Source organism: Thalassophryne amazonica, chromosome 5 (genome assembly GCF_902500255.1).
Source record: "Thalassophryne amazonica chromosome 5, fThaAma1.1, whole genome shotgun sequence".
Classification (NCBI taxonomy): domain Eukaryota; kingdom Metazoa; phylum Chordata; class Actinopteri; order Batrachoidiformes; family Batrachoididae; genus Thalassophryne; species Thalassophryne amazonica.
This window is the reverse complement of record NC_047107.1, coordinates 91,393,193-91,418,181: the sequence shown is the minus strand read 5'-3', so window position 1 is coordinate 91,418,181 and position 24,989 is coordinate 91,393,193. Positions and strand designations below refer to the sequence as shown.

Below are 24,989 nucleotides of genomic sequence, written 5' to 3'. Positions count from 1 at the left end.
GGAAGGTGTGCAACAACCATCAAATCTCTAAATGTAGTCTTCACTACATGCTTTTGGGACTTTGCAGATACTGAAAAGGACATATTGCTTGTTTTCCTCTCCCTTCTCCATGGACCCTGATCATGTCCCACATCAGCTGCAGCTGGCGCTCACTGAGCTGTGGTGTGAGAACGAGTGGGATCACATCAACAGCTCTCTCTTGTGAACTTTTAATAGCGGCTGGATAAAGGTAGGTTTGTAGACATGAGAACATTTGAAAACAGTGACCTTTTTTTGGCTTCACATGTTAGTGTGAGCAGAAATTCTGTTATATATGAACTTGAACAAGAAATGCTTGAGGTCCACACTAATTGACAACTTCTCTCAAACTACATCTCAGGACTACTTCTCTTACTAGTGTCAGTAAGTTACCAGTTTCTTGGTTGTCCAAAAATTATGTACTTCTTTCTGTATATTTTGAATCTGTAAGACAAAGATCAGTGAAATTAACATCAGTACATTTATGTCTAAATTACTCTTTCGATATATCACAAACTTTATCTTTAGCTTCTTCTAATGCAATACAGTGCCCTCCAAAGGTATTGGGCACCTTGGTATTTCACACATTTCAATTTGCTTATGCCATTTCAAATACAAAAAGTAAATGAGGCTTCTCTGTATAAAATCTTCTAAAATTATCTTCCACAAACTCAAAGCAAATCTCTACAACTTCATATAAATTAATTAAAAATATTAAAGCCAAGATGATGGGTTGCACAAGTAATGGGCCACTTTGGTATAATACCTGTAAATAATCTGTTTAATTGCCAGTTTTCTTTAGACAAGTCAGGGGATGGATACATTAACATGTCCAACTCACTGAATATGTCTTGAACTTTATTTACATCAGTTACTAAGAAATACAAACAGTATGGCACTCTATGGTAAATCTGTGTGGAACAGACAGTTCTCAAAAAGTGAGCGACTGTGCAAGAAGGAAAAGAGTGAGGAAAGCCACCAAGACAACCCAGAAGAAGTTACAATCATCTGTGACTGTGACTGAAGAAACTGTACATAGTGAAGTGGTTATAGAGAAGGATTTTCTTGCAAAGAATACCTGAAAGTTCAGATACAATTTGCCAGAATGTACATCTGAGATGCAAGCCTAATCCTTCTCTGCTCCACTTCATCATGATACTGTGTAACTGGCAATCCAAAATGCAAAATATGCACTATTTCTCCAATCAAAGTCACAGAAGCCTATAACTTCTGGGATGTCTGGGTACCTTGGTGGCTTTCCTCACTCTTTTCCTTCTTCCATAATCATTCAGCTTTTGAGAACTGTCTACTCCACACAGATTTACCGGAGTGCCATACTGTTCTGAAGAAAACTGGCAATAAAACTGATTATTTACATACACTGATTATTATACCAGAGGGGCCCATTGCTTATGCAACCCATCATCTTGGCATTTTTTAATTTTTAGTGAATTTATATCAAGTTTGTTTTTAAGGAAGATAACTTTAGAAAGTTTATTTTTGAGAAGCCTGATTTATTTTCTGTATTTGAAATGGTAAACAAATTAAAACATGTGAAATACCAAGGGGTTGAATACTTTGAGTGCACTGTATCAGCCACCATTAAGTGTTTAAAGTCAAAACCACAGTTTTATATATACACTGAAGGATGTCACGAAGTATGGTCTGTCAGTACAGGTGAATGTTAGCATGTGTATGATGTGTGTGTGCACCACCGAATGGTGTTTAAAGGAGCATGTTTTCTGCTGCTTCCTAGCCAGTGTTTTATTAACTTTGTCTCAGGTTTCTTCCATTTTATCATGGATTTGAAGTTTTTAAACAACTTGGTGCTTTCTTGCCTGTCACACAGACACATCTGTCTGTCTCTCTGTTTCTGTCTATCTGTTTCTGTCTCTCTCTCTGGAGTTAGAGTTGTCTGTGTTGAGACTGGGCATAGCATGACCTTTGTCACCATTTACACTACTCGGTTTCTGTTTTGAACATGACAAACACTCACCACACCCAGGCAAGTGCCAGCAACTGCGTAGTGTTGTGCTACACCCACCTCAAACAGCACGCTATCTGTGTGAGAGGGGTTTTACTTCCAGCAATATCCACATCATACTTTTGTGATGATAAACAGGTAGTGTCACAAGCAATGCACTGTAACATTGTAAAAATAAACAGATAACATAGTAAAAAAAAAAAAGATGATGATGATGTTAGCTCGATGTCTTGTCCTGCTGCCCATCCAAGTCAGCCACACTTGCTAAAGTAAACACACACACACACACACACACACACACACACACAGCTCAAACTGAATCACTGATGCATCATTTGCACTCCTGCATATTGTGTAACAGTTCAGTGCCCCCCCACACGCACACACACACGCAGAGGGCAGAATGTTTTGCATCACAAGGCTACAGCCAAGCTGTCAAGCATGTATGCATCTTGGACATCCTGCTCCAGTTAGCTTTGCTGCACATTCAACACTTTTTTCTCCCACCGACAATGAAATATCAGCCAGATGCAGTCTGCAAATCTGGCTCAAAGGGCCAGTCCCACACAGAGCAAGCTGACACACAGGCAGAGGCAGCACGACATGCAAACACCAGAGACAAGACATGAAGCATCAGCATCATCCTAATCCCCCTGCTCTTACAAAGATTCAAAGACATCACACCCAGTCTCAAAATATCGGCATAAAAGGCAAAGCCCTGGGCCCTGTGTTCAGCGGTGGCAGATGGATAATGGCAAGATGGCATTATATTAGGTTTGGGATCAGTGTCTGCAATGACAAACTCTCAATCCAACGCTTACATGTTGTTATAAAATACAGTTTTAAAGTGAACTGTATTTGTGTATTTGCATCCAATAAATGCAATTTATGTTTGACAATAAATGGCTCTACATTTATTAAAAAAAACTCTGCTCCCCAAACATATGTTGAATAGCTTGCTTTTTAAAAACCAAAAGTAGAAGGTGTACTCTGACAGTGCATATTTCAGTTACAGTAATAATTACCTCAGCCAACCGACAAAAAAGTTTATTAAAATGTTTTTATATTGTAAAATGTGCTGAGATTAAAACCAGATTTCTGACTCTCACCAACATATACAGACACTGGTCACATTTGTGTGTTTCGTCGTTACCGACAAAATACATGATGTGCAAAATCATGATGAGAGTTCTGGTTTCAGTTTCTGTCTACTGGTATACGTGTATTCACATTTTACATGCCAGTATTACAAGATCTTTAGCAGATAAAATTACACCAAGATTGCCAAAGCTTAGGGGACTGTCACCAAAACAAACTGCAACTTTAAAAACTTTTGTTCTGAGGATTTTTACCCATATTCTCAGGGAAACAACAAACAACTTTGAGTCAAGAGAATGGCATTACACCAGAACTCTTCTAATGATTTCACATGCATGTGCTGTGGTGACCAAGATACAGCACTATGGCTAACAGCAAAAAGCAGAAGTAAAAAATGAAAAGAATTGTATAAAGATTTTGGATCTAATCAGGATTTGCCTTAAAAGGAACCCCGACTATAAAATCAAATTTGTCAAAAAATTGAAACACTGACGTCTGCTATTATAATATATAGTTAGAAGTGCATAAACAAGTCTTGAATGATATAAAATTGCATTTATTTATCATGTATTTAAATACAACGCGGCTTCCATGTTTTTGCCTGCGCAATGCATTCTGGGGGTGATGACGTGGAAAGGTTTCTGAAATCTTTCATGCAAGCGAAAACAGTGTTAAAGCTAGTTCTTCTACCGAGATAAAATGCCACATTGCGCGGCTTTTGGATGCAATTTTCAGTCTAAGGGCAATAAAGAAAGCGAGGTAAGCCTTCACTGCTTTCTAAAAGAAAGAAAGTTAAAGAAAAACCTGCCCAGCTCTCCAGAATTTCTCTTATACTCACTGGGCTGGTAAGCATTGAAAGCCGAGATAGGCATGTCCCAACTTGTCCCCTGGCACTCCGAAACGGTGTTCCTTTGTCTCGCTCGATCAGCGAATCGGTCCTGACGCGCGAAGCCTCCGCGCGGCTTTCCATGACAAAATCTTGTTAAAAGTGAAACCTGCCGGAAAATGGCTGATGTCCAGCTCTTGTGATAAACCAGAGAAATTGCTCAGGACGGTCCCAGCTCCACACCGCCATCTGTTTAGAAATGATGTGATGTTTTCTGCCTCTCGATGGCGGCTCGGAGTGCGGCGCGCCGTGCGCCATTGTGGGGCGTCCTTAAAAGCTGTAGTAACAGTCCTTATTCTCTGTGAAGCCCGTAAAATTTTCACCAAAAGCCAGATAAATTTTTCGAATGATTTCCAGCTGCTGGTCTCTAACAGTTTCTGAAAAAATTCTGATGGAAAAAAAGCCCAAATCATTCCGCCATTTCCTGACAAGGAAAATCCGATGAGGGGGCTGGACCACTCCTCCCACAAGGCGTGCTCACAGGCGAATGACGCAACCGACAGGCGTGGAAAAACTCACGCATGTGCACGAAGGTTCAAGCTTGGCTGACGTAAAAACATATGAATCAAATCCATATGGTTTTTGAAAAAAATAATAAGGTCGGATACTTTTCTAATAGACCTCGTATCTGTCGCTGAGACAGATGATAACTGGAGTGCAGTTTTAAGCAAAAACGAGGTGATAATCAGTGATCCGTGGCTGATGCACAGAAATGATGCATGCGCAGTGAAGGCAAGGGAGACTGATTTTTTAGGAGGGACTGTTCGGTCGGTGACACCGGTTCTCCATAAACAAAATCCACTTGTTTGAGTTACTCTGTAGACAAACAAAATAACAAGAAGGTGGACTCAGACTCTATACAGCACAGAGTGGCCATCTGAATTACGCATGCAAACAGACAGAACAGCTTTTCAAAATTTTGTCTACCAGGCTCAACATATTGACAAAATTCAGTGTGATGTCACATTGCGAATGCATCAAATACCAGTGGCGGGCACAGTTCAGCTATCCGATAGCAGATAATTATCGAAGCAAATGCTTTTGTTTGCGGATTAGCTTTTCAGATAAGTTTTAAAACCATCATCGCACCATTTATCTTCCAATAAATTTAGTTCCGATAACTTTCAGTCCGATAACATTTTTTTGCTGGTAAAGTGAGCAAAGATTAACAGTCAAAAACATTTGTAAACCATAAAATCAAACATTTTAGTCTGTCTGTTGTATGTTTATTTATGGCAGACTGGCTGCCGCTTTCTGGTGACATCATCATTAAGCGCAAAACGTGATTGGCCGGTCGATGCAGGGAGCATTGTGGGTAGTGTAGTTCAGGTTCACTTTGGACATTACAGTGTTTCCGTCCCTTGGAAATTTGCTGCAAAACCCATCACACATTGTACAAAATGAATTATTTAAATATCTAAAGACACTAGATTACTCATCACATTTAAACAAATGACTATGGCTGCCAGGAGTTAAGGTTTTTAAAATCTCAGTCACCAGCCCGGTAGGTGGCAGTAAATGCATCTTAAGCTGGTGCCGTCCACCACTGAATCCAAAAGAAGTAGTCGTCCGCTTGACACAAACACAAAACGGACTAATTTTAACATTATTTTTATTTCTTTTATTCTTTGTGGCTGACGGTATCGCCAAGACTCGGTGGGAGAGAGGAGCTCTCACGGTGCATCTGTGTACAGACTGGGACGTTTCTTCACCTTTTTAACAGTTTTAGATCATCTCAGGATGATTATTTTTTCATATGAATCCCACTGAAATTAACAGGTAAGAATTTATATTTACTATGTGTCTTTTACTCTGCCAGTCAATGCATTAAAAATGCATGGACGTGTTTCGGTTGTTTAAGCCGCAGGGTTGAAAACGTGGGAAAAAAAGGGCAGCTTTTATCTTGTAAATGACGGTGTATCTAATACAGAGATAAACTGTGACTTCTAATACTGTGTTTTACTGCTTTTGAAAGATGATGACAATGTTTGGGGTTTTATTTTTTTATTCATTCATTTTTCGTGCGTTCTTGTGTATTTGTGACTCTTGAATTTACCCAGCAACCCCTGTGGCGCTTAAAGTGAAACTGGTTTATCAGAAGCCGACAGTGGAATCTGATGTGCCTGCGTCCGAATCAATACTAACAGTTATCGGTTATCTGTAATAAAGATAAATTTGTTTTTAGCAGTTTATCGGTTTATCATCATAAAACATAACTTTTCAGTTATCTGATTAATGGTTATCGAAGCTAACTTTTTGGTTTGGGGTGCCCACCACTGTCAAATACACAGGAAAGGAAAAAAGCAAAAATCCATCCACTCATCCTTTTCTTCAAAGTGGACACACCTTGGACAGAATCATCAGGTAGCCAAATCTGCAAGTCCTTAGATCATGGGAGAAAAAATAAATACGTACTGCAGAGTTAAAAGGCACAGGTTAAACCAATTAAATTAATTTAATTAGCTTATAATGCGCCAAATCACAGCAAAAGCCGTCTCAAGGCGTCTTACATAAAACAAGTCAACATAAAATTGATTAAATAATTAAAAATGAATAAAAATAATTCAAATACATAAATAAAAACAGAAGTAAATAAAACAAAAATAAAAACTATCCATAAGAAAGAGAATAAAAATAGGTTTTGAGTCTTGACTTAAAAATGTCCACGGACTCAGACTGCCTCACGGTCGCAGGAAGACTGTTCCACAGGGTGGGTGCACGATACGAAAAGGCTCTTTGACCTGCTGACTTCTTCTTCACCCTGGGAACACAGAGAAGTCCCACATCCTGTGACCGCAAAGCCCGGGCCGGCACGTAGAGTTCCACCAGATCAGCCAGATAAGATGGCGCCAGTCCATGAACAACCTTATAAGTCAATAGCAAAACCTTAAAATCTGCTCTCACAGAGACAGGGAGCCAGTGCAAAGATGCCAAAATGGGTGTGATATGTTCAGACCTTCTGCTACGTGTCAGAAGTCTGGTGGCAGCGTTCTGAACCAGCTGAAGACCCCTAATGCTGGACTGTGGTAACCCTGAAAATAGAACATTACAATAATCTAGTCTAGAAGAAACAAAAGCATGAATCAGGGTCTCAGCATCAGCCATGGACAGGATGGGGCGGATCCTATATTTCTCAGATGGAAAAAAGCAGTACTAGTAACATCCCTGATGTGGAGGTCAAAAGACAACGTGGGATCAAAAATTATCCAAAGGTTCCTCATTTTGTCCGTATGATGTATGACACACGAACCCAGGCTGAGCGCCAGCTGGTCAAACTGATGCCGATGTCTCGCTGGACCAAGAACCATCATTTCAGTCTCATCAAAGTTTAAAAGTAGGAAGTTACTAGACATCCAACTTCTCACTGATAGAAGACAGTCCTCCAGGGATTTTATGGGAGTGAGATTTCCCGCAGTTATCGGCATGTACAACTGAGTATCATCAGCATAACAATGAAAGGCAATCCCAAAACTCCGCAGTATACGCCCACGGGGTGCCACATACAGGGAGAAAAGCAAGGGGCCTAAAACAGATCCCTGTGGAACCAAGCCTGTGAAACCAAGCCAAGGACCTTCTTACAGTGAGGCAGCAGCAACTAGCACACGGCTCTAGCATGCTCTGATCGCAATCCATCTCAAAATTGAATCAACCCTGCCAGGACCCAAAGAATCTCTTGAAAACATTTAATTAAAATTCACCCTCTACTTTGAGTTATTGTGCACACAGACAGATGGAATCACATAATGTCCACCCCACAGTTAATTGATAGAAGTAATATTAAAGCTTACAATTTTCTTATACATTTTTTTTTTGTTTCAGCTGTACCTATTTGGTCAGGGTTGTCACCACAGCCCTGGGCCTGGTTTCATAAAGCAGTCTAATCTTTTAGTCTACTAAACTTAGTCAATTAAGGTTAGTCGCCCAACATTAGCCAACAAACATTAGCCAACAAGCACTTTGTGCAATGACCAACATCAAAAGATTACTTGGCCAAGTGAATTTAGCTGACTAATCAAGATTAGACTGCTTTATGAAACTGGGCCCTGGTATAGATCCACATATTGATTTGGCATACTTGATGCTAGATGTCCTTCCTGACAATTTCAGATGTACAGATTAAAGAAACTGATATGCCTGTTTTCAGTGGTGAGATGAAACTGGAGTATCTTTAAGCAACCCACACAAAGGGGAACATGCAACATTACACAAACAGGAACCAATACCGTATTGGTGGCCTTGAACTCAGGACCTTTTTGCTGTAAGGCAAGAGTGCTAACCACTCCACCACTGTACTGCCCTTTACAAATAAGATAGCCCTTAAAAGAAAGGTCTGTCGTTGTGAGGCAGGTTGGATGTGCTGCCAAATTCTCTGAAACGCATTTGGAGATGGCTTATGATAGAGAAATGAACATTCAATTCACGGGCAACAGCTCTGGTGGACATTCCTGCAGCCAGCATGCCACTTGCATGCTCTCTCAAAAATTTGCGACATCTGTGGCATTGTGCTGTGTGATAAAACTGAACATTTTAGAGTAGCCTTTTATTGTGGCCAGCCTAAGGCACACCTGTGCAATAATCATGCTGTCTAATCAGCATCTTGATAAGCCACACCTGTGAGGTGGGATGGATCAACTCCGCAAAGGAGAAAGGCTCACTAACACAGTTTTAGGCAGATTTGTGAACAATATTTGAGAGAAATAAATCTTTTGTGTATACAGAAAAAGTTTTAGATCATTGAATTCACCTCATGAAAAACAGGAGCAAAAACAAAAGTACTGCATTTATATTTTTGTTCAGTGTATATATAGTAAATAATTAGGCATATTTTATGAATATAAAAACAACATATTTCTGCGATATATTTCTGTAAGTGCTACATAGTTACCTGGCTACTTTATACACCATTATACCAATGAGTGTTATTAAAAGGAATACCAACAACATTCCAACATGTTAGTCCTGAAAAATAACTTTTTATTTTATTCATTTACTAATTACATTTTTTGGGGAGAAAATTAAGCTATGGAATACTAGCATTACACACTATACAATTATAGACTTTTGATGAGGTGAACTCCATCCTGACCAGGTCCGCATAATCACGGGTACACCGAAATTAAAAGTCTATAACTGTTTTATTATATGGTAAAAAAGAAAAATGGGAGTTTGTCAAACATAATAAAACTGAAAAATCAATCTCAAGTTTCAGATCTTTATTATTACTGTCAAACTGCACCAGCAGGTCCAAAATAGTTCATGAGCACAATCTCTAAAGCCCCTTTTCACACCGGGGCTGCCTGGAGCTTCCTTTGGTGTCATGACGACGCAGGAATGTCTGTGTCAGGTGCGCGCAGCAGGGGGCAGAGAGGAGGTGAGAACGCAGCCTGCAGGTTCTCTGCACAGAGGAATCATAGTGCAGTTTGGCTGCAGACAGACTGTGCTGAGCTGCAGGTCTGCGCTCTGAGTTCTGTTATATTTAATCTTTTTTACTTTGACCGCGAGCTGCGCGTGCGAGCTGCGCGTGTGAGCTGCGCGTGCGAGCTGCGCGTGCGAGCTGCGCGTGCGAGATGCGCGTGCGAGATGCGCGTGCGAGATGCGCGTGCGAGATGCGCGTGCGAGTGAACAAACCGTCTGTGAGTGGAGATGTCTGGAGTTATACTTTATGTGGACATGTTCTGTCAATCAGTCTGTGAGTAGGACTTTTATGGACTGTATTTAAACACATTTGTGAGAGAAGACCGAGGAGCAGCTGCAGCCAGCAGCGTTTTTTTTCTGTGCCCTTAGTTTTTACTGCATTGTGTACACGGCGTCGTCATGATGATGCACGACGCAACTCGAAGCAGGCCAAAGTAGGCGTTGTATCTCGTTATCTGATTGGTCGTTATCGATAGAAGGTGTCGCTCGATTGGCTAGCAGTACGCTGCACGCGAGGTGTACTCGGCTCCACCAGCGGTCAACTCGGCATGTGGTACAGCTCAGAAAGTGGTAAATGGGCCTATCAGAAGTTGCCAAAATGACGTACCATATAATAATTCTATTTACAACACTTGACAGTTCAAGTAAATTTTGTAGTTTGAGTTTGAGGGCTTCCTGTGATTAGCAGGGCATGCATAGGATTAATGGAGTAAGTGAGTGAGCAAGAGAGTTAGTTCACAAAACCTGCGGAAGTAACTGCAAAAACCACTGCTGCTTATGTGTAATGTTTTTATTCTGTGCATCTTTTTCTATCTATTTACCTACAAAATGAACACACATGGGTCCATATACAAGTATATTTATTAGGTGAAAGCATGTGCATGTGTCTCCTAGTTGCATCAGCCTAGTCTTTCACCACTCCTGCTTGAACTTCCAGAAAGCTGTTGAAATAAAGTCGTCAAAGCCACCACACTCATCCCCCTCCCCACCAAAACAATAGCCACCACATGAGCAGATGGTACACAGCACACATGTGCTGTGTGATTCTCTTAGTTACACTTTAAGACACAAGTAATGATCAAATCCAACAATGAGTAAGAAGTTTTAAGAAAAATGGTTTGACACCAGAGAGCAATAGACATAGACCATGTGACAGGTTTCAAAGTGAACTGAAGAGACAATCATAGAACGATGAGTGAAAGATTAAAATGGAGCATGTTAATACCAAAATCACGTGATTACTCTGGAGACTCTGCACACCTCCCATACAATCTTTCCTCCCAATTTCTCTCTCTTCAAAATGTGTGAAGTGATGCAATGTGGCAACAACAGGTTGTAATAGGGGTGGACTGGTAAAGCTGTTACTAGTCTGGCAAAGCCCAGTGTTTGGATAAATCTGAGTGTGTCTGTGCACGTGTTACTATGAAGGGCAAAGTGCTGCAAAAGAGCTGATTAAGCAAATGGCTTAAACAGTTGGTGTGCGTGTTTGTTGTTTGTACACCTCAATAATGCAGAGTCTATGACAATATTTATGTGCCAGTCTAAAGCGCATATGTACAGTTAAAGAAATTGATTGTACTTCCATAAGTGCACTTGTGTACATCAATGCAGGTGTTTAACAGCAAGTGTGGGCAATGACACAGGACAGGTGTGTCAAACAAGTTGTATTTGTCATAAATCATACGTTGAATCAGGTTTAAATTTAAAATGTGTAGCATACAATTATGAAACCTGGAATTTTACTAAAACAAACCATTTTCAAAATACTATGCAAGTGTTATGTACTGAAACTGCTGATAATGTAGCTGTGGTTTTCAGTACTTTTATGGCAATTTTACAAATTCTGACACATTTAAGAAAACTGATGCAAGGCATGGACCAAAACCTTCTTCAGGGAATGGAGCCAGCAAAATTCTGACGTATGGTCAATGTTCTAAACCTAAAAGGCACTTTGACACTATATTCGCTGAAGGATTTCACAAATTACTGTCAATACAAATCATCATTTTCACAGCCAGTTTTGTTTAGACAAGTGAGGTAAAGCATACACGAATATCTTAAAGTGACTGAATATGTCTTAGACTTAATTTACATCATTCATTAAGAAACTGCATGATAAGTGTGTCTGGTGCAGACAGTTCTCAAAAACAAGTCATCATGAAAGAAGATTTGGTAGGAAAGCCACCAAGACACCCAAGACAACTGTGAGTTATAAACTTCTGTGTCTGTGAATGGAGAAATTCTGTGTAGAGAAACTGATTTGACAGTCACAGCTTGATGGTGGAGTGAAAGAAAAATTTCACACAACAAAACAAATCTAAGCTCAAGTCTCCCATGTGCCCTCTGGCAAACTGCATTTCATGTCTTATTTGAAAGAAAATCCTTTCAGAAGATCAACACTAAGAGCTTGGCTTTCCGTGACTTACTGGACTTGGCCATCAGAAGTCTATGGGTACACAGAGAAAGTGCATGTGATGATGCACCCATGTTTGCAGGAGAATTAAGGTGTAAATCTTTTAGGTGTTGGTGTGTCCTGTCATAGTATATGGTTGTGAAACTTGGATGAGAAACTTGGACGTTAATCGGTGACCAAAAGTGAAGACTGGATGCGTTGGTCATCTGTCCCTTCCTAAGGTCTATAGGTACCACTGGAAAGACTGTGTCAAGCAATCCGTTACCTCCTAAGACTGAAATGAGGAGTATCACTTGTGTTGTGAAAGTGGTTTTCATTAAGCACCCAAAACAGTTGTTTAGTGTGGTGGATGCTGCATTGCCAGAGCACATGGTCCCAAACATGACCTGACTGTGATGCAACTGAAATTCAAGATACATTGAGATTCGGAAATGTTCATTAGGGTGGTTCAAAAAAATAAAAGTTGGAAATTCATTACTCTCACCCCTTCATTTTATGATGCTTTGGGAAAAAAGAAAACCTGCCAAATATTTTTGTCATACATTAATATTTAGAGGTAGCACATCATAGCTGAAGGTTGTAAATATATCAATTATCGCTGCCCGAGTGCCCGTGCAATAGGTTATCCATTATCCAGTATCTAATCACATCACTTATAAAGAGGATAGAAGTTAACCACCTGAGTGTAACTAAAGTATAATTTTATATTCAATTTAAAACTATACCTGGGTTTAAATATTTCTCACAAACAACATACTTTCAAAAATGTTATTTTAGGCTACAAGCTGAAAATTTTGCTTCAATTCACAGCTTCTTTTCTTTCAGATCTTTGGTGATGGTGAATCTAACATGAGATAAATGTAAAAAGAGACACTGGCTGACTTAACATGCTTAACCATTAACTGGAAACTTCAGTAAAACATGTCAGCTACTAGAAGTAGAACATTTGTATACCTTATTGGTTCCACCGACTGAAATAAAGGGAAACAAACTGCCCTCAAATGGGCAAATACTCAATGTATTTTTCTTCAAACACACTGATTTGAAGAAAACTGTCCATGATGCTGCTGTGACCTCTATAGACATGGCAATTCCTTTTTTGGAGAGAGCTAGAATCCCACTGAGGGCAAAGCAGCATCTGATCACAAAGTTAGAAAAGGTGTTCCGAAAATGGAAAACATTGAAAAAGACCAAGAATCGCAATACAGACAAGCAGAAGAAAGATGAAACAGTGTTTTGTGAATCTTTGGAGGACTTGTTTGACATGGCACATCAGGATGTCCTAACAATGATAACGTTTGAAGATGACAGTTCCTACTTGCTCAGCGAGAGAAAGGTAGAGGATGCATGACAGGCATAGATAAAATACAAACTGCCAAAGAACAAAGAGCAGAAAAAGGACAGCTGCAGAAGCAAAATACAAAGAGAAACTGGAGGAGCCTGGACCATCTAATGTCTCACTACCTGACACTGTCTCCAGCCAGAGTGAAGAGAACACAGAAAGTCCAGATGAAGAATTTGTTATGCCAGTGCCACAAAAAGCCAGTAAAATTAAAGCTGTTGTAACACCAGGACTTGCAGCAGCATTGGATAGGACCAAAACAACAGACAGAAGTGCCACCTATATTCTGACTGAAACGGCAGCAAGTCTTGGTCATGATGCAAGCAACTTAAATATCATTATCATGTAAAGGATGTTCTCTTATGTTACACAGCTGTATAATTGGTTCTTGTGTTGATTCATACATTTTTGAATATTAAGTACTGCAAGGCATAAAGAATATTATTGTTTGGAGCTAGATCAAAATATATGTGGAAATATATAAAGCATAGACTTATTTAAATTTATCAATAATGAAACAGTATTTCATCAATAAAATGAAAATGCAATGTTTGATTGTTACAAAATCTTTGCTACCCCAGTATGTAGGTATTGTAGGAGCATGATACATGTACGAGAAAAACTGCATCTCACAATTCATGTTTTAGTGTTAAGTATTTTATGGGATATGAAAAGATTTGATTTTCCAATGTATTGCCATAATTTCTGTCCTGACATATCAATATTAAACTGACAGAAATAATTTGGAAATATCTGGAAATGACCATACTATATGACAAAGTTATTGCGAGCAAAATCTTTAAGGGCTGTGTGCTACCAGTAAAAATTATTAGAGTTTTATGAAATTGTACATGATGTGTTTTTATGTTACGTACAACAAATTTAGAGGGTGAGACTTGAAGTTTTTTGAAAAAAATTTTTTGACCATTTTTATGGACCACCCTAATGTTCATGCACCCGTCTCCTGACCAGTCTAAAGACAGATGGCTCTAAGAGTGAGGACTTAATCCTTACATTTAGAATTATGCTGATCTGTGGGAAGCACAGTGGCTTTGTAGTTGGCATTGCTGCCGCACAGCTACAAGGTCCCAGGTTCGCATCGGACCTGGTCCTTTATGTATGGTGTTTGCATATCATCCCAATGTTTGAGTGTGTTCCCTCTAGGTGTTCCAGGTTTTTCCTACTTCTAAAGACATGCAGTTCGATGAATTGGTGACTTTAAATTGACTGCAGGTGTGGGTGAACCCCACCACTGTCAATGAAGGCTAGAATAGGTAAAGCCCCCGTAACTTTTAAATGGACTAAATGGGATCAAAAAATGGATGGATGGGTGTTAGTTTGTTCAGTTACCTAAGACCTCTGAAAACAGAAGGACTGTGCATAAAAATGGCTGTAATTCCTTCGGGGTTAATGCAATGTACCCCTTCGTCCCAATAAGAGTTAAAAGTCTCCACTACAAACATACCTGAATGTTTCTCTATTGTGATCAACACACACACCACCCACTGACCAAACACTATAAATACATGGTCAACAAAATGCACTTGAGCCAATTCATTTGTTCCATAGAAAAACATCTAAATCCCTGGGCAAAAAACAAACAAACAAACAAAGCATTAGCAGCATCTTCATACTTTGAGTGTACTCTACCAATAACATAAAATGAAACCAAAATTAACCATTTCTTAAACTTCTTGAAACACATATACAGTAACATGAATATGGTACACAGCCTCAACTCAACATGTATTCAAATGAAACTAGCAGTAACACAAACAAATCAAAAACACCCTTTCACCACCCCATAGCCTGGAGCCCCTGTCTGTGTGGCTATGATTAATTGATGAACTAACATATTGTTGCAGGACCAAATCCATTAAGCTAGCAAAAAGTTACACAACACACTGCAACACAGCAAAATGGGACACTGCTTTTAAATGCAACATACATTGGCATACAAAATTTAGGAACGATTGTGCTCTGAACCCTTTTTTTGCCATAAAAAAAAAAATCTTTTGACAAGATATAAATGAAATAAAAATATTAAAGCCAAAACAATGGCTCTGATATGTCATACAATGGCTTTGATACAAGCATGCTTTCTTTCCAGATAAGCAATGACATGAGCACTTGCAACACATGAGCACTTGCAAGTCACTGTATATGTCAGACTTCACATTACCTTCAATCATTAGGAAATACAAACAGTGTGGTACTGTATAGCAAATCTTTCAGGAGTAGAAATTAAATAAACAAAACAAAAACAAAACTGAGTGTCCATGCAAGGAGGACACTAGTGAGGGAAGCCACCAAGACACCCATGGCAACTTCGAAGGAGTTAGAGTTGTCTGTGTTGAGACTGGGCATAGTGTGAGCTTTGTCACCATGGAAGAAAGAAGAACTTTGTTCCATGAAAACATAAAATCTAGGCTCCGGTCTCCCATTTACCTCTGGCCTTTGCCAACTGTGCTAGACAAATCAACAGTCCATTTCTTCTGAGAAACTATCACTTCTGATAAGTTAACTCCTAAATAAATATAACTACATTTCAGCAAGGCTAAATAATTGAGAAACTGTAACAAGTTAACAAGGAGTGCAGTGCAGATACAAACTTTGCTAGCAATAGCCACAACAGGGAGCATGCACCACTAGTTAAGCAGCTACACTGTCAGCAAACGCCTTGGTTCTGAAAAGTTGAAAAGTCAGACTTATGGTGAATTGTAAAAAAAAAAACTGAGACAAGGCACTTTGCAGGAACATTTACAGCTCTTTAGGAAGGTGAAGTAGGTTGATCAAGTAGAGCCCCTCTCACACAGAAGGCCTGTGCATGGTGTGTTAGTGACAATTGGTGGCGTACCATACTCGTCGCACACATACCTAGACACGTTGCAAATACCGGTGACTGCCGGTGTGTGTGTGTGGTGTTCAGTGGTATTTAAGGTATTGTACCATTTTCTGCTTCCTAATCAGCGTTTTATCAACTCTGGTTTCATTTCTGAGTTTCTGAACAACCTGGTGCTTTCCTGTACGTGTCACAGATGTCTGTATGTAGCGAGTTAGTGGGGCTAAAAAAATAAATAAATAAAATTAAAAAAAAGGGGGGGGGGGGGGGCAAACATGCAATGAGTGAAGCTGAGTGGCAAAATTGAGTATCCCTTCTGTCCCATACCTCCCCAGCTATTTAAAAATTTGCCCAGTTTCTCTCTGTGAGCCTTTTCTTTGTTTTTACAGAAACTGGTTTTAAAAATAAAACAAACTAAAAAACAGGGCTTTGATGAAGAGCTACAACTAATCTTTTACATGCCCTGTCCCAGGTTTGCTTGTGTTCAACCTAAACTCTTACAAGGAAGCAAGTTGTGTATTAAGTACATACATGCTTGGGGAGCATATGCATATTCTAATATACACAGACAGAATGTGTGCATCATTATGCCTGTGAGTGTGTGCAAGTATCCATGTGTGTCAGTGTGTGCAGCCAAAGGCTTTAGAGGCTTACTAGCCCCCTTCCCAGCTTTACACAGGAACAGGAATTAGACTGTGGGAAGTTTTACTGTGATTCAAATCACCAGCTCTACTCGCAAGCAGGGAAAGATGAAGAAGAAATAAAGACGAGTAAACCAACACAACCGTAGGTTCAGATGCACTGTGAGGGCAATGCACATCTCTGTGTAAGCAACAGAAGTACAGTAAGAATGATGTAATAATGAAGTTTCCTAAATTCTTATCTGGCCATTACAGAGACAGCAGGCTTTCAGCTTAGAAGCAGTGCGTATCTGAGTGTACACAGATGTATGGCATGGGTAAGGGAGAAAGGCTGAATCACACACATAATGCCACAAAACACAAAATTCACTATATGTCAGCAAACCCACCCTAACAAACAGTTAATGACTGCAAGTAAAAATCCACATTACAACAAAGAAAACATTTAGATCAAGCTCATTATGGATATTATAAAGGCTTGTTTAAAAATGCAGAAATCCATGCTATATGGAAATCACAAGCCATTATGTCTAACAAACAGTGATGTATCAAGGTTAAGCGAGTAAACAAATTTACTGTATTTTTAAAACTAAGTCACACTTTAGTTTTTTAAAAACTCATTTGGCTGCTGGTGCAACTTATATTTCAAAGTAATACAGGCATATTAAAAAATACAGCTTTATTATCTGCAGTCATAAGATGTCACTGTCTACATGTGATAAGCTGCTCTTGCATTTGATCTGAATCAGGCATTGACTGATTCAGACTCCAGAGCAGAAGAGGCAGTAATGCACCATTAAGCTGGATGCCAACCACCATAAAAAAAAGAACAAGACAAAAGAAAAAGAAGATCAGCATCTTAATTAGGAAGTGCTGTGTCCGACTGAATCAGTGACATTAATAAACCATGCTCTCAAACTGAAACACTACACTTAAATGAAAAATGAACTAAAAAGTAAATAACTTCATTCGCTCTTGAAGAAAGACAAAGAAGAGCCTTCATACTACTTGGCGCTCCACTTTAGGGCTGAAATGATTAGTCGAGTAACCGGAATAATTTGATTACAAAAAATGTTCGAGGCAAATTCTGTGCTTCAAAGCTTCATTTAATGTTGCAGTACAGATGCCAGGCCCGTGTGTGGTGCTGTAACGCCCCCAGAAAAACAAACAGAGGAAGACTACAGGATGCACTTAAGCTGTGTAACAGCTAAGCAAATTAGCACAATAGCTACAGCTTTCCAACGCGATACACAGAGTAAAATAAAGCCTTTTAAGAGAAAGATGGTCCACACTGATAATCTGAAATAGCTCACTGCATGTTTAAAGCGACGCAGTGTGTTTGTCTGTTTTTAAAAAAACACTTTCGTCCGCTGTGTGAGGGGATCTGAGCACTCCCCTCACATCTGGAAGAATTCCACTCTTTCTTCTGTGTTTAGCTTAGAGTCTTTTGCTTTTTAAATTTTGCTTTTTGGTCAACACACAACGCTTCACAAACACGGTAACTCAAATAAAATAAAATAATAAAAAACCTGACGGCGAGGCTTGCATGTTCAACCTCCAGCTGAAATGCATTGGCTGAATTGCAGAGAAAGAGGGATTAAAAAAAATTCACACAGGGACCCAATCCACCAACCTTAAAAAACTTAAAATTGTTACATTTTATAAGCTGGGGAAAACAAAAAAACCACATCCCATCGCCATTTCAGCAAAATGTCAAGACTTTGGCTGAGCTCCTGACACCGGAAAAGATCCAAAACTTGTAAAGATGTGAAAAAATAAGTAACTACCCAGCAAATCAGAAAGGGAAACAGTAAATTTGACAATCTCCATGATGACGCAGTGACACTGTGCCATTGCTTAGAGAGAGCCCTGGACTGTTGATGTTGTTTAAAAACGCAAAAGTACTTTTTAACCGATTACTCGATTAATCGCCAGAATAATTGACAGAATACTTGATTACTAAAATAATCGATAGCTGCAGCCCTACTCCACTTGTTTGTACTTTGTGAAACAGCAATGAGAGGAATGTCTAGTCTAAGGTAGGATTAAGTACAGTGGTCCCTCGTTTACGTTCTAAAAATAAACCGCGATAAGCGAAATCTGCTTATTTTTTTAATTATTATAGATGTTTAAGGCTGTAAAACCCCTCACTATACACTTTATACACTTTTCTCAAACAGGCATTAACATTTTCTCACTTTTCTCTCTTGTGTAAACACTGTTTTTTTCTTCTGGGTGAGAAGATTATAAACAGACACACGCAGAACACAATGCGTGTGCTCTCCCTTCACTCACTACCTCCGGGGGTACGGATGCGGACCCGCAAACAATCCAAGTCCTCTCTCGGTGGCCACGGAGCTCTGCATCTGCGGTCAACATCTGGATCAAAACAGCGAGCGCAGTCTCTGGACCTCTTGCCAGATTTGGCGCAGCTCCGCACAGCAGACAGGAGGGCGGTGTGAGTGGCCCGCTGCTGCGTTTACCGAGCCCGCAGAAAGCGCATCGGAGGCAGTGAGAGCAATCGCGGTGATGCCGACCGGTGCCGCGACCGGCCCGCCTGATAAGGACGCAGAACACAATGCGCTGTTAAAAAAAAAAGCACGCAAAACTGCACAAAAAAGTCAGCGAAACTGCGAGGCTGCGAAAGGTGAACCGCGCTATAGCGAGGGACCACTGTATAGTGTTTTAAAAAACGTATAATCAATTAAAAAGTTTAATTACAGTTAGTGATGTAAATGTGCATATGTCAGCTTCCTGACATTTTCGTCTGTTCAGTGGTGACAAGAAGCACTTTACTCTCGAGTTCTTTGTGCCTCATTGAATAACAGTCTCTTAGTAGCATGGTATTGTACAGTTCGGAACAGTTAAGTCTGGTTTGGCTTGCATTTCCACCACCAGCAGTACCTTTTGTTTGGTAGGCGGACCATAGTAGACGTCGACATGCACATCATCAAGAGCACATATACCCCCAATCTCAATTCTCTATTGTACCCTTTCCCCTTGGCCCTACCCCTACCCCTATGCCTACCCCTTTAAAACAAGGGGTAAGGCAAAGGGGTATGCCTCTTGCCCTATGAATTGAGACACCCCTCTGCCTTAGGAGAAAGAAAAAAAAAAAACTGCCCGTGTCAAACTGCCGTCTTCACAGTTTGTTAACATGGCAACCGAAATGCAACTTGTTGCAGTAGCCTGTTAGCTCTTTTTATTTTCTCACCTTTCTGCGTAAATGCAAAGCAATAGAAGTCGCAGATTTCTTCGACGCATCGCAATCATGTCATGTTAATTTAATTAATTTGTCATTTATAATAATAATAATTAATAGTATTAATAATGAATTAATTAGTAATTTATTAATGTTAATACTAATTAATCATTAGTAATTAATATTTGATTAATCATTAATTGATTGATTAGTAATTAATTAATTAGTAATTAAAATAAATAAACATTTGAAATATATCAGTTTGTGTGCAATGAATGTATACAAGTTTCACTTTTTGAATGGAATTACTTAAATAAATCAACTTTTTCATGATATTCTAATTATATGACCAGCACCTGTATGTATGTTATGGGCTGCATCTAGTTCTGTTAATCTTATATTTCTTTTTCAAATTCTCCCTTTTTTTTTTGCATCCAGCCCTATTTCCTTTAGAAATTTCTTTGACAAATAATAGCAGTCTATTAGGACGTCAGGTTATGTGTTACACATATACATGTGTGTACGAGGTCTGTCCAAAAAGTAACGGACCTTTTTATTTTTTTCAAAAACTATATGGATTTGAATCATGTGTGACTGCATCAGCCAAGCTTGAACCTTCGTGCGCATGCGTGAGTTTTTTCACGCCTGTCGGTTGCGTCATTTGCCTGTGGGCAGGCTTTGAGTGAGCACTGGTCCACCCCCTCGTCGGATTTTTATTGTCAGGGAAATGGCAGAGCGACTGCCGCTTTGCTCCATGAAATTTTTTTCAGAAACTGTTAGAGACAGCCAGTTGGAAACCATTCAAAAGATTCAGATGGCTTTCGATGAAGATTCTGTCAGCGTCACACGGATTAAGGAGTGTTAAAACCTTTTTAAAAATGGCCCACAGCGGCGGAGGGCGCGCGGCGCACCGAGCGGCCATCGACAGATCATCAGACCAGATCATTTCCAAACTGAACGCTGTGTTGATCCGTGACATCGTGTGACTACCACAGAAATGGCAAGAGAGCTGGACATAGCACTTTTGCGGCACATTCCACTGTTACAGGAGATTTTGTAATGAAAGACGTGCAGAGGATTTCGCTCGTCGGCACGGAGCCGGTCATGGCGCGCAACAAAAAAAACACCTCCGTGTTGGAAGTCTCACAGGACATGTTGTGGCATGTCCAGCTGTTACACAATTTCTCGGATACTCACTCGACTGAAAAGCCATCGAAAGCCGACTGAATCTTCCGAATGGTCTCCAACACAGAGGTGTTTTTTTTGTTGTGCGCCATGAGCGGCTCTGTCCCGACGCACGAAATCCTCTGCACGTCTTTCATTACAAAATCTCCTGTTAACAGTGGAATGTGGCTAGCTGTCTTTTGGTAAACTCCAGGTGGGCTACCATGTGCCATTTACTAAAGAGTGGCTTCCGTCTGGCCACGCTACCATACAGGCCTGACTGGTGGATTGCTGCAGCAATGGTTGTCCTTCTCCAAAGTTCTCCTCTTTCCACAGAGGAATGCTGAAGCTCTGACAGAGTGGCCACTGGGTTCTTGGTCACCTCCCTGACTTAGGGCCTTCTCCCCTGATCGCTCATTTTAGATGGGTGGCCATTTCCAGGAGGAGTCCTGGTGGATCTGAACTTCCATTTAAAGATGATGGAAGCCCCTGTTCTCATTGGGACCTTCAAAGCAGCAGAAATGTTTCTGTACCCTTCCCCAGATTTGAGCCTCGAGACAATCCTGTCTCAGAGGTCTACAGACAACTCTTTTGACTTCATGCTTGGTTTGGCTCTGACATGCACTGTCAACTGTGGGACCTTATATGTAGACAGGTGTGTGCCTTTCCAAATCATGTCCAATCAACTGAATTTACCCCAGGTGGACTCCAATTAAGCTGTAGCAAGATCTCAACGATGATCAGTAGAAACAGGATGTACTTGAGCTCAATTTTGAGCTTCATGGCAAAGGCTGTGAATACATATGTACATGTAGTTCCTTAATTTGATTACTTATTTTTAAATAAATTTGCAAAAATCTCAAAAACTTTTTTTTTCACACTGGCAATTATGTGGTATTGTGTGTAGAATTTTGACCCCCCCCCCCCCCCCCCCCCCCAAAAAAAAAAAAATTAAAGTGCATTAACCACTTGGCCACCACCCCTGCACTGTACATACACAATTTATTTATATATATTACACACACACACACGTTATATTTCACTTTACAAACAAACTTGAGGGTGAGCAATTATAAATTGATGGAAATTCATTTGTGGACAGAGCTATTGCAACCCTGCATACAGAGACCAGATTGCACATTACAGTGGTCCCAGTAGCCCATACTCCTACAGCAGCCCCCACAGCACACCTCGAGGGACGTACACCTTTTGAAAGTCCACAAAACACATGTAGAGTGGTTGGTCATACTCCCAAGCCCCTTCTAATATCCTTGCGAGGGTAAAGAACGGGTCCACAGTTCCACAACCAGGACAGAACTGGCATTGCTCCTTTGCAATGTGAAGAATCTGAATGTGCCACCATAACCCGGACCCAGATGAGAAAATAAATGAATGAAACAGTCATTTCAACATACTACTGACAATGACTGCATAAAGATCTAAAGAGAAATTCATACATGCCTGAACAGACGTATACACAGCTTCCAAAAGCCATGGGAAATGCAAGAACATGTTCACCTTGTAAACTCAGCTTTACCAACTCAGCATGACCAAGTGAGTAAGTGATTATGTACAGCACAAACAACAAGGCAGCTACCTCAAGCTTACATGTGGCCTCTGCTAGATGTTTTTATGCCAACACTAAAGGGAACTTTGAATCATACACCAATGTCTTTACTACAGAGAGTGCGAAATAGTGTGAAATGCACAGTTAACATTTATGAAACAAGTGGCTTCAGACAGTTTGTTCACTGGATAAAATCATCTATATAACTCGTCAGACATTTTGCTTATTCAGCTGTGTGCTGAAAATTGCAATAAGGAGGAAGTTGTGGGACAATAAATAAAATGATGAAAAACAAGTACTATGGAAATTCGTGAAGCAGTGATTATCAACAAGTAATGCCCCTGTCATACCTTAACAATTAATCCAGCGTATGCTGACAGTCCCATTTCCACCGAGTAGTTTGGGTCAGTACTGCACGGTGTAGAGCGGGTCAAATTGGTTAAGTCTGGCTTGGTTTGCATTTCTACCGCCGGCAAGAACCCTCTTATTTGGCAGGTGGAACACTTAAATATTGACAAGCACATCACCAGCATGCGTACAGTGTCGCGCAGCATCTCCACACGGAGGCACAACAGAGTTATTTTAACATTATTTTATTTCTCTTTTGTCTTGGTGGATCATGGAATTTATTCTCATTGCGTGCAGACTGCTGATGAGTCGACTGATGACTGTGGTAAACGGTGCCGTGAATGAATAAAGCACTGTGACTCTTAAAAATTTTAAGCGCAGGTTGCAGCCTGATCAGTCTTTCCGCCACCCCCAGATCGGTCCCTCCATCTGACTGATCACACAGGGGACCAATCAGTCAAATGGATTGACAGATCAGACCGCACTGGAGGACTGATCAGACCTGGTATTCTCAAGCTGACAAGCACACCTGGAGCAGAAAACCACAGAGGGACTGGCTTTTAAACACTGGTTCCAGCCACAACAGGAAACTAAAGTATTTTCCGATGCCGTTTTCCAAAATCAGGATGCTTTATGTGGACATGTTTTCATCAGGATGCGATGGTGAATCCGACTGAAATGAACATGTATGATTTAGACTTTGTTTACTCCGTGTGTAAAGGGTTTTAATATTTCTAACAGTCTGAACTGTTCACACGAGGACTGCAGCTTTGAGTTGTTCAGCCAATCAATGGAAGTATTTCAAGTTATGAGTAAATTACAAGAAACCCATGTCAACAAACACGTAACCTATCAACAACTTATGTCCCGTGTGTGTGAAAATACTTTCGTTCCTTGTTGCAGCTGAACTAGCATTTTAAAAGAAGTCCCCCAATTGTGTCTGCTCCTGGTGTTTCTCAGCCTAAACCAAAGAACGCCGGCACTTTGTGCTACAACAAGAAAATTAACTTATTTTAAAAGTGGAAAGAGTCACAGTGCCTCATTCATTCCTGTCAACGTTTTCCACAAACATCAGTCGAATCTTCAGCAGTATGCAGGGAACAAAAATAAATCCCATGATCCACAAAGGCAAAAACAAAAAAACAAAGAACAAGAAAAAAAACAAACAAAGATGCTTGTCAATATTTACGTGCTCTGCCTGCCAAAAAAAAAAAAAGGGTTCTGCCGGCGGTGGAAAAGCAAACCAAACCAGACTTAACTGTTCCAACCAGTACCACACTGTGCAGTACTGACCCGAACCACTCAATGGAATCAGGGCTGTCCGCATACACTGGCTAAATCATCATGGTGTGACAGGGCCCAAAGTGAAGCAACTGCAGGTATTTCACCTGCTGGGATAAAAACAAATGGAAAAAAAAACAATAGTCAGATTACTAAAATGGTTACCAAGTACAATTGTGGAAAATCCAACAAGCGCTATTTTGAGAACTGAATCAGGCTAAAAGAATTTCAAAGAAATAAAAACAAAATGTAAATCAAAAATCTTTCAGTTTCCATGTGTAAACCTACCTGTAGGAAATATATGAAAGGAAAAATCAGGCTAGCCTCTCTTTCTCTGTCCCTCTCCTGCTCTTCTGTGGCCCCCAGTGTCTTCAGTTGAAGACTAGAAGTGACTTTCTGCCAACTTGCATCATGACTAGCATAATACTGTGCCTGAGGTAAAGACAAAAGAAAGGTGACAAAACACAAATCAAATTAAAGCTGGTCGTAAATATGAAAAAAAAAAAAATCTACAGAGTAGTCAATATGCTCCAGTGTTAAAACTGCTACATGGGCCTGTTGCCAAGAAAGTACAACAAACATAGTAATTACTATTTTACAATCATTAATAAATTGTACTTGTTATGAAGTCAAGCCATTTGTTGCATACAGTTAAAACGTCTGGCTGAAATGCGATATATGGTGAGTTTTACGTGTGCCATAGGTAGACATGGGTCTTTCAATAACTATTTTATGACACTGAATTTTGAGCCAAACATACAAAAGGGTTCCCCCACCTCAAAACAGGC

The 24,989-nt window shown here is 40.1% G+C and overlaps 1 protein-coding gene across 3 annotated transcripts in view; it reads right to left on the bottom strand.

Annotated features, from left to right (window-relative positions):
• Positions 1-24,989, bottom strand: part of taok3a (TAO kinase 3a) — a 204,130-nt gene that overhangs the window by 78,997 nt on the left and 100,144 nt on the right. For 2 of the 3 annotated variants that reach the window (XM_034170867.1, XM_034170868.1), the window contains exon 2: positions 24,490-24,633. The exons of the other annotated variant lie outside the window; for it this stretch is intronic. The gene's annotated coding sequence lies outside the window, so the exon portion shown is untranslated. The remainder of the gene's footprint in view (positions 1-24,489; positions 24,634-24,989) is intronic. 3 annotated transcript variants of the gene reach the window in all.